We start from the raw sequence: 10,502 nt of genomic DNA, 5'->3' as shown, positions 1-10,502 counted from the left end.
CACAGTTACAACAGGCACCCCCTCAGATAACCCAAACCACACAGGGAATTTCAACCATTGCAAGCAGTAGGGGTACCATGGTCTCAGTGAAATGAGTGGGAGTTTGCTTTTGACTCCAGTGATGCAGGAATTCACTCCAAGGCTCTCCGTTTTTATGACATCCTGCTGTAAGTCAGCACAGGAAGTATTCTGGATTAAATGTTCGCTCTGTACCTCATGTCATCAGGTGTCAGCTGCTGTGCATCAAATGGAGCTGTTACACTGTTGGTGGCTGTGCAGTGAAATTTTCAGTGACAGTCTAGAGATCCATATGAAAATATTAGAGATCTGGGACCTTCTCCTGACTCCCCCAAGCCGCAGAATCACTTCAATATCATTTATCTGAAAATTACTTTTAAGATTCTGTATTGTCTACTGAATTATTTCCCCAGCTGAGGGTAAAAAAACCCAACAGATCACTTTTAAAGATAGACTAGCAAACAGTCACTATATATTCAGTTCTCTTTGACTTGTAACTGATGCTCTTGCCTCCCTAATGTCCTTACCAGAGTGTCTCCAATGCTTACCCTTATTTACAACCTCTGTAGTCTTCTTGTATTGTTCTTGCAGGAGTGGGCCAATGATGGAACTGAGAGAGCTTTCCAGAAGAGAGTTAAAAACAAAAAAAGTAAACCCATTACAGTTCAGTGGCACCATGAAGGCAGAGACATGGGATACACCTCATGCACAGCCCCAAAAGGCTGCTATGCTGTGCATCCACAAAAGGCAAGAGATAGCAGTGGAGCACGGCACGTACATTGGTTACTGAAAAATTAAGTCACTCAAAAGTATTAGTCAATTAATGACAAATGCTACATACGCTATTATTATTATTATTATTATTATTATTATTATTATTATTATTATTATTATTATTATTATCTTTTAAAGTTCTACATTAATTGATAAAGGAGTATATTATTACCTGCGTCACCCATATGAAAAATCCGTTTACAGTATTTCGGCTGAAAAAAAACCCAAAAAGGTTAATAGCTATAAAAGGAAGGGCGGAGAATCAGTTTTTCCCGCTGTCCCGGCCGGTTCCCGGGAGTGCTGCCCGCAGCCCGGGAGCGCACCGAGCCCCGCGGCTGCAGTGGCGCGGGTGCCCCGCGCGGCGGCGCTGCCCGCCCGCCCAACGGCACCGCCGGGAGGCGCGGGCCGGGCCCGGAGCGGCCTCGGAGGGAGCGGGGAAACCCGCCCACAGGGAAGCGGGTGTGGCCCGGTGGGTGGGAGCCCGTCTGTGGGACGCGAGCAGCTGCAGCTGTGTGAGGCACCTGAACGCCGCGCGGAGCTCAGGGCACCTGCCCGGCGCCGCGGTTGGCCCTGGGCGCGGCACCGGCCCCGGCAGTGTCCGGCGGGCGCGGGGCGCGGGGCGGCAGCGCCGGTGGCCTGTACCCGCGAACGCGCCGCGTTGTGCTGGCAGGACACCAACAGCCCGAGCTCAGGGATGGTGTCACCTTCCCCCGGTCACTCCGGCGCCATGGGAGGCCTTCCTTTAGCCAGGCACAGCCTCGAGTGTCTCAGAAAGCGTGGCAGGCTTCTGCTCTGGCTGAGGGACGGGGCCCTGCAGAGGAGGCTGGCTCCCTGGCCACTGGAGGGGAGTCTGCGCCTTCCCCAGAAAGACATTTTGACAGCTGAATTTCCACCACAAAACTTGCTAATAAAGGGATCAGAGTGGCTTAGTAAATTCATGCTTCCTCACACCTAATAGTACTCTCTATACTCTGTCCTCAGGACCTTCTAAAACATACTTTTTCTTGTGGTACAGTAAGAAGCTCACTTTTGTAAAAGGGTGGGGCCTGAGCACTGCCCTGAAACTGCACTTGCTACAGAGAAAATGTACCAGAGCTCCAGCAAAATCTCTGGAGAGACCACATCAAAACATCTCTGGAAGGCCTGCATGGGGAGGACTCGATGTGAAGCACTGCCGGAGGGCACAGGCAAGCTGAGAAACAAGGCCAGACCACAAATTTAAGCATTTAAAAGGACAGGGCAGAAAGATTTTAAAATTTCCCTATAAAGGTGGTCAGACACTGGAAGAGATGTCCAGGGTTTCTGTACTATCTCTTGGAGATTTTCAGCAGTTCAGCTGGCCCCGACCTTGAGCAACTTGATCTGCTTGTGAAGCTTCGAGCAGGAGACTGGCCAAAACGAGCTCCTAGAGGTCCTTGTCAACCTAATGTTTTCTATGATCCTCTGATTCAGAAAACAAACAGTATCGAGGGTTAAGTGAATCAGAGGGAGCCCTCAAAGTACGTGAGAGGAGCTGTGAGGCCCCAGCAGAGGCATTTTTGCCCACTGTTTGGTGGGGCCAAAGGCAGTAACACTGTTGCCTGGAAGTCCTGCTCTGACTCATCCCAGGAGACATTTCTGCAAGGCACGGCAGAAAAGGAGAAGTGACTGCTGAGCCCTGAAGGGGGGTGGGGAGGGGAGCTGGCCCCATGGAAGCTCAGAACAGGGAATTTTAGCCTTACTCATCATATTATTTTTGTATTTGGGTTTTCAGATGTAAAGCTCAGTATTTCTGTCAGCATATTAACTCTGTGTGCGCCTCAAGTTTGTCCACTCGCTTCAGTGACTCCTTTTATGCCTGATTCCATGCACAGACACACAACTTACAGCTGGGAGCTCAGTCTGACTACCCTTTACTGGTGTTTGTAAGGAGTAATTGAGCTGCCTGGTCAGTGCTGTTTAATCTGGGCAGAACTCAGTGCCATTCTGGAGGAAGAAGAAAAAAGATGGGCCTGGTCTGGGAAAGAGAAAGCCGGAAAGCAGGTTAGGGCAGATGAGTGAAATTTGGCCGATGAGAAAGATGTGGCAGATGAGAAAACATGAACAATAGACAATTTTCAAAAGTTAGAATGGAGATTCATGCCGATTTACCTGATCTTGACAAGTGTAAGCAAGAAATATAAGGGAAATCTATGGAATCATGGAAAACAAGCAGTGCTGGAAGGTCTAGCAGAATCTTAACCTCTAGCAGAAGACTAGCATGTGTTTGTTCCTCACTAGAGTTTCGGAGTTAAATAGCGAGGTCACAATTCTATCCCACCAAACTGGGTGTGTGTTTTGTGTTTGATACAGAGTCATCTTTGTCTTAGCTCTAAATGTAGTTAATGCTGGGTTCTGACCATGAAAGAAGGTTTCCTTATGTTTTTCAGTGCTCAGTAATGAAAAACCTGATTTCTATGACCTAGCACAGCTTCATGTCTCCAGGGTAGAGACCCAGCTCTGGTTCCTGCCCTTCAGCTGGCAGAGGACAGGCTGCAGTTGCGTATGCACGTTTCAGTATCAGTGCTGCAGGCATACACATACTTCATAAGCAACATTCACACTTCCAGGCTCTGCACAGCATGTGATCTACATCCCTCCCTAGTGAGGGCCGTGTTCTGAACGCTGGTGCCAAGATTCACACTCTCAGCTACCGCGAGTAGTGAGGCCTGTGCTGTCACTCAGAGCTCCTGACTGTAAGTGGAGGAGCCATCACTTGGCAGAGCTTTAAGAGCAGTGGTTGTAAGGCTTGGTGTGAAGAGAAGGTTTAAGTATCAGGCCTCTGTAATGAAGGGGTTGGTTGTAATGAAGGGTCTCCAAAGCTACTACTATGGTTCAGAACAATGCCTACCTCAAGCTAGCAGAGACAGAATAACATTTCCCAGCTTCTTAAATTCAAGAGGATCCATTATTAGCATTGACCACTCAAAATTTAAGTGCAGTTATTGCAGCCTAGACCAATTTTCTTCTAATGAGGAAGTCACAACAGTGTAGAGGTCAGGGGTTTACAGTGTCCTTCCAGACTCTTGATGAATCTATGCTGTCTCCATTTGGGTAAAACACAGAACTACTCAGGTTTGCAGACTGGTATGAGTAGCTCTGTAAGAAGACCAAGGAGAACATCTCCTGCTGTGTTTCAGTCTGACATCCTGCATTATGAAATTAAGTTCTCAAAGACGGAAGAAAACTGTGAGATCAGGGTTTTTCCATTTCTGTTTGTCTAAGGTGACAGAAGTTGTATAAAGCTGGCACTAAAAAAAGTGCAATTGATAGCTAAGTTCATCCGAGGCACTCAAAGTAGGTGGGGGAAGCCCTTTTTTTTTTTTCTTTTCTGGTTGACAAAGAAGCCCAGACTGAAGTAATAGTGGGAGTGTCACAGGCAAGACTGAAACTTAGTGGCAGACATTATGGAGCAGGATTCAGAAGAAGAATAGCAAAGGGAATTGTCACTGAATCACAACTAACATCTGTAAGAACATGTTACCCAGTAATCTGAAGAAATTTGATGTTTTGGTTAAACAGAACAATCCTCATGCAACATCAAGATGAGCAATCCAGTACACAGCAATGGTTTCCTGGTGCTAGGATCAATGTTAGAAATGTCCAAGAATGAGTCAATTTAGCAAGGAATCAACAGGTCTGATAGAAGAAGGAAACAAGCACCTTGGGGCAAGAAAGATTGTGAGAGTCCAACACAAAGTAAACCTTAGGAGGAGAAAATTGGCATGAAGGCATAGCATCTCAAAGATAAGGTCTGTAAAACAGGTCTTAGTTGGATAGAGGTGATATCAGGTACAATCGTGATAAAGATAGCTGAGGAGAGTTATGAGACACAATACTGCCAAATCCCTTTTCAACCCACAACTTCATACTAGGTGTTTTGTTTTTCATCTTTGTTTTGTGTTCTCAGAAGCCAAATCTCTGGCATAGCAAGAGGTCCCATGGAATCTCAGTCTCTCTTTGTTTCAGAATTTTTAATTAGGCAGCTTGAAAAATTTTGAAACATGAAACTGACAAAATTGAAAAAAAAAGAATGCAAAATTAAGAACCCGAAATTAATATTTCTAAAAATATTCTAAAAAGTATCTAAAAGTGTTTTAACTGGCCATGACATTTTTAGGCTCATCCCATGTTTCTGAGCATCACCAATTTTGCACTATCAGAAATGGACTATGCTCTGAACACTGTGTTTTTTTCCCAGGTCAGGCATTTATTTACACCATGGAAATACATCTGCTGGTCGGCAGAGCCAGTGGCCCCACAAAGATCACAGATCCTGAGTTTGAAAGTTTATCTACCACCCTCATTTCTTGCTAATACCACAGGCCTCTTCTCAGCAGTCTGGGGCTTTGCTCCCCTAATGCTGGGCTTGTCCTACACAGCTGCCCACCCCTGATAACACAGCTGAGGAGCCCAGAGGAAGTTGTACAAGATGCTTTTGTCAACACTCCTTCCCGCATAGACCATCTCCCGTCTCCTTTGTTACTGTAAATTGACATCAGAGCTGCTGAATCATGATAGGGGAGTCACAAAAATGTTATTTATGTTGTGGAAACAAGGCCCCCTCCCTCTCATTGTTTCCTGCCTGTGTCAAAATGGAGTCACTGATTTTTGTCCTAGCTCCTCCTGCACTGGCACTTGAGATGAAGCACTCTGAGTTCTCCTCCTTTGGGTGGGATAAAATCCGTGTACAGACACAACCAAGATTGGATTCTGGCCTGTGAAAAGATAGCCTTGCTGAGCAGACACTGTCTGTACAGCTCACCATGAAAAGCCATTTGGTACCAGTTTCTAAGAGATTTGCTTACAAGGTCAGAGCCCCAAGGGAGTTTCTCAAATGAACCACTGTGCGTTTGAAAAGCTGACCTCCCACACAGAGGGCTTAGTTGGACTACAAAAATATTTTGTTAGGGTACTTAGTTGCAACAAGATTTATTTGCAAGCCTGTAGATGGAGCTGAACTATGGTTTTCCTTTTTAGCCCTGTAACAGAGTTCCCAAGAACTTGGTGTGGAGGAGACAAACGATGCCGTGTCTGGAAAGAGGTGCATGGAACAGGATGTATTGGTAGCTTTAGACATCATAGAAAGACAAAAGAAGGACATTAAAAAACAGACAAGAAAGAGGCAGGAGGAGACACTGATGACCAAAGACAAGAAGTTACCAAAACATTAAAAATAGCCAGGGAACAAGAGTAAGTTATGTCAAAGGGGAAGCCTGAGAGGCCTGGCAAAACATAAGGAAAGGAAGAGATTATTAGTAAACTGTCCAAAAATTTCATGATGATCAAAATTTTCTGTGTATAAAGTCATAAGCATTTAAAAGTTTTATGTGCAGATAAATACTTTTCAAAGACATATTTTCATAGCCCAGTGAGATTTAACTTTTCTACTTTAAAGTAATACACAGGCCCCACACAGTTTTGTCAAAGTATTTAAGGGAAACTTTCAAACTTTTACTATACAAAAAATGTACCAGGATGAAATACCTATTGATTTCTTGCAGAAATTCAATTTAAAACTACAACATCAGTTAGAAAAGTCTAGGAAAATTCACAAATTAATGAATTTAATTCACAAATGAAAAAAAGTTGTAATTTCTTTCATCAGAATCCTATTACTCTGCTGTTGTCTTCCAAATTCTTATTTTCCAACCAACTAACAAACAGACAAAGATGTACTCTAAAAGAAAATATGGAAAAGCAATAGAAATTTCAGTTCTTCATTTGCTGAGTCTTCCCCACTAACTATGACTCACCCTAAGATTATCAAAATGCATAATGAATTCAAAATAACAAACTAGCCTGGAATTATGACATTATGTAGCTAATACAAATCACTGACTTTTAAGGCATTACAAAATTGTTATTGTTCCTATTATTGTAGAAGTAGGTGAGAACAGTATCTGGCTGAAATTATACCTGTGCAAGAAAAAATATTGTAACTGAGTTGGAAATCAAATGCAAAATGTGAATTGCAGAACCTATAAAAGAAATTACTGGAGAGAAAAGAAGATAAATCAAAAAATATGCTACTGAATTACATTCACTGTGTGACTTAGGTCATGTGAAAAAAAATTTTTTTCAACAGCAAATGAAATCATCTTTCTTGCTCAATTCAGCTGCCATTGTTTGGCTTATAACCCACTAAAACAGGACAAAATTAAAAATACTTGCCTAGTCATTACTAAGTGTCTAGTTAAAAACAGACCATAAAACTCTGCATAAACTTCCCTATCATGTGTTTCATAGTTTCAAACATATCCATCCCAATTCTATTGAGAAAACATCCCGTTGTACCACTGTTATACAAATGTTTATAGAACTGTGCTGAAATATCACTGGCTGTTGAACTGCAATCCCTTTGCTATCATTAGCTAGGTAAAGTTTACACCACTTTTGCCACTGCATTTCTATTAAATGTCAGGCAGATTCAAGACCAAATGGGTGATTTATACTCCATACCTGAGAAAGGGTAAATGGCAGCAAGGAGAGAGGGATGAAGTCTTTCACTGGACTTTTTGTTTCCTGGACTTCCATGGATTTTAAGGTCTGTAGCACAGTTTCAGCTGACTTTTCATTTTGGTAAGACCATTTAGTGCTGGTAGTACTGCTTTTTTTATTTTTAATTGACAGACCTCAAAACACTTAATTTTTAGACACGGTGTTTCACTTCAAATAAGGCACTAAACATGTGCCTGGGTTGACCAAGAGGGAAAATAAAGGCATAGACCATGCAAGTGGCCAGATAATGAGTCAAGGAGTCAGAAAATTAACTCGATATCCTAGATTACAAACCAGACCCTAAACAGTGGAGCATGTTGTCCTGTGTCAGCATTTGCTATTTCATTTTCTTTCATGAAATCTGCCTTTTCAGGAATGTAATTCAGAGGTTACTGTTAGCTAAGTAAGTATTTCTGCAAGTATTTGAAGACTGAAAAAGAGCACCAAAGTAGCAGCAGAGGTGGTCAGGGAAAGAGCACAGTGATGGCCACATCATCTGGCTTTAATACAAAGACGGGTAAAGACGAAGCAGCAGATTAATTGTCTTTCATTTTGGGGAGGAGTTATTTATAGCTCTTTGTTTTCCACATGGTTTGCTGTGGGACTTTGACAGAAAACACATGGTTTCTATGTCTAACAATATGGAGAAGATGACAGACTGGGCTTAAGAGCCACTCAAGTCCTCAGACCTCTGATTTTGCCAGTGCATTTAGTTGTTTTCCAGCTGCAGCTCTTCACAAAACATCCCCTGTGTATCTTTGGTAGTTTATAATAGCATAAAATAAAAGGCTTAAAATTTGGATTGAATATTTTTCCCCTCTGAGTTGCCATGTAATTTATCCAGTTACGCATGCAACATTTACTTTGGATTTTTCTCTCAAAATTAATTTGCAATCAATCATATTATGAGCAGGAAATCAGGATGGCCCAAGTACAGACTTGTCAAAAAGTCTCTGAAATTTGAGCTTGTGTTTATCAACTGTTTAATACTCTCCATTCCTAAGGGACTGAGAGAATAAGCAGATGGTCTACAAAGCAAAACTGTAGCATTTGAGGCTTGATGCGAGATGTGCATTTTGGCCAAGAGACATGTACATGCTATTAATTTCCTCTAACAATTAAGACACACATCCATCCCTCAATGAAAGGGCTGCAAACCAGCTGTTCCTAGACATCATATGCCTAACCTAGGATGGGTTTTGTCATGCAATTGAAACTGCTGTAGAACAACATAGGAACAGTCATTACCCGGATAACACTGAGCAAAATGGAAGCTTGACAGGTCATTCAAATACAAAGGATAGGCCTGTTTCTGTTGCAGGATGGAGGCAAGTTCAAATTAGAAAAGGTGAGGCAGAGGCTGATATCTGTAAAGGCTTTTTTCCTGAGAGTCTATTTAAGAAGAACAAAATCTTGAAGCCACCCACATGTGTCATGGAGGAGCTGCTTTTTCAAAGTCTGCTAAAAGGGGCTGGCCCTGCTAACAGACAAGGAGATGGTCTCAATGCACTAATGGTTCTTTCCATCCAAATTTCCTGTGTGTGTCACAGCTGCTGATCTGTGCAGCTGTCTCTGGTGGTTTAGGGTTTTTTTTGCCTACCCCATCTCATCTTTATAGACAGTTTATCATTTTATGCTGTATATCAGGGAAGTGAAGAGTAAGAAATACTATTCTGATTCTTGCAACATATTGATCATGAAAACCTCAATGGCCAAGTATCTGTCCTGTTTGTTGGTGATTAATAGTAAATACCAACACACTCTTACTCAGACGAAACTTTACCCATGGGCTTTAGATTTTCCTTTGTTTTCTCTTTGTTCTCCAGGCTTATGCAGTCAGGGATTTATCCCTTGCCAAAGGCTTTAGAAGGTCCCGCTCTGCTGAACTCCAATATGCACCTCTCTTCCCCCTATAGAGATGAGTTACAGAGAATGCATAAAAGGGTAAAATAGTTTCCCTAGTTATTTGTGGGGTTCAATAAACTTCAATTCATACGTGGGGTGATGTGACTGTGTAGTAATGGAACTTTAGAGGGGCTGCTGCCAGCAACACATATATATCTGGGTGCAATACAGATTGTCCCCTGGGACTGGGGGGACCCTGGTTTTAGTCATGGGTGCCTTCCGGCAGACTGGAGCAGGTGCTATCACCCTCTGATTCCTTCAGCTTTCTCTCACCTCATTCAGTAGTTGTTAGTCAAATTCACTTCTCATCACCCAGAGGTAAAGACAACACCTTGGGACCAAACAAAAAACTACTGATGAAAAGCCCCTCTTGAGCTCTCCAAAGCTCACATACTGTGGCAGGGAGTAGATTGGCACTGGTTTGTGAGAGTATTGCTCCATGATAGTCCTTGTGCTGCCCACCCATCTTATGTTTTGTCATCCTCCTTTTCCTGTTCCATTCTTTGGGCACATAGACCCCAGTTGCTGAGTGTTGCCTCAGTGTAAAATAACACGTGGTGCTTGTGGTGTGGGAAGGAAGCTGGCTGTGAGAGATAAAGGTCTGAGGTTTAGAGCAGACCGGCTGTTATGCTCCTGGGGCTTTGCTGCTCTTTGTATAACCTTAGTGTGGCTGAGTGATACAAATCAGCACTACCTTTTTTGATAAAATCCATCTACCAGAGGCAAGCAGCAGCCATACCTCCACATCTTTTTGTAGTTTATTGCAGTCCTGGTGTTCCAAAGGGTCTGGATGGGTCAAAGGTTAGTTTTCCACTATATTACTGGAAGGCAGCGACCAAGTTTGGTTGGGGCTCAGAGACTTAGGAAATAAACTGAAGGAAAAAAATGTATCAGGGAACTTGCAAGAAACAAAAGCCTTCAGGGAAATTCCAAGATTGCCAAAGTAAAGAATAGTCGCTGAGAATGTTTGTGCAAAAGCACCATTTTCGTTCTTCCCACAAGGATTAGTACAACTCACTTTGAAACAGAAAGAAAGAATCAAGAAAGCAAGAAACATTTCACCCAGCTGTCCCTCTCTGCAAAGCCCCACTGCTCTACTTCACCCAAAGCAGCAAGCAGAAATGCAAAATCATGCCATTTGTGATCTACAGAAACAAAGCTCAGTGTTTGCATGGGTGGGGGAGAGAGACAGTCAGGCTTATGACCAGCTAGAAAAAATGCCAAATAAAAATGTTTTGGTTGCTCTTTAAAACCTTTTTCTTCTTAATTATTTGTTCTCTTTGTGC

Source organism: Melospiza georgiana, chromosome 6 (assembly GCF_028018845.1).
Source record: "Melospiza georgiana isolate bMelGeo1 chromosome 6, bMelGeo1.pri, whole genome shotgun sequence".
Taxonomy (NCBI): Eukaryota; Metazoa; Chordata; class Aves; order Passeriformes; family Passerellidae; genus Melospiza; species Melospiza georgiana.
Note: the sequence above shows the minus strand (reverse complement) of the source record.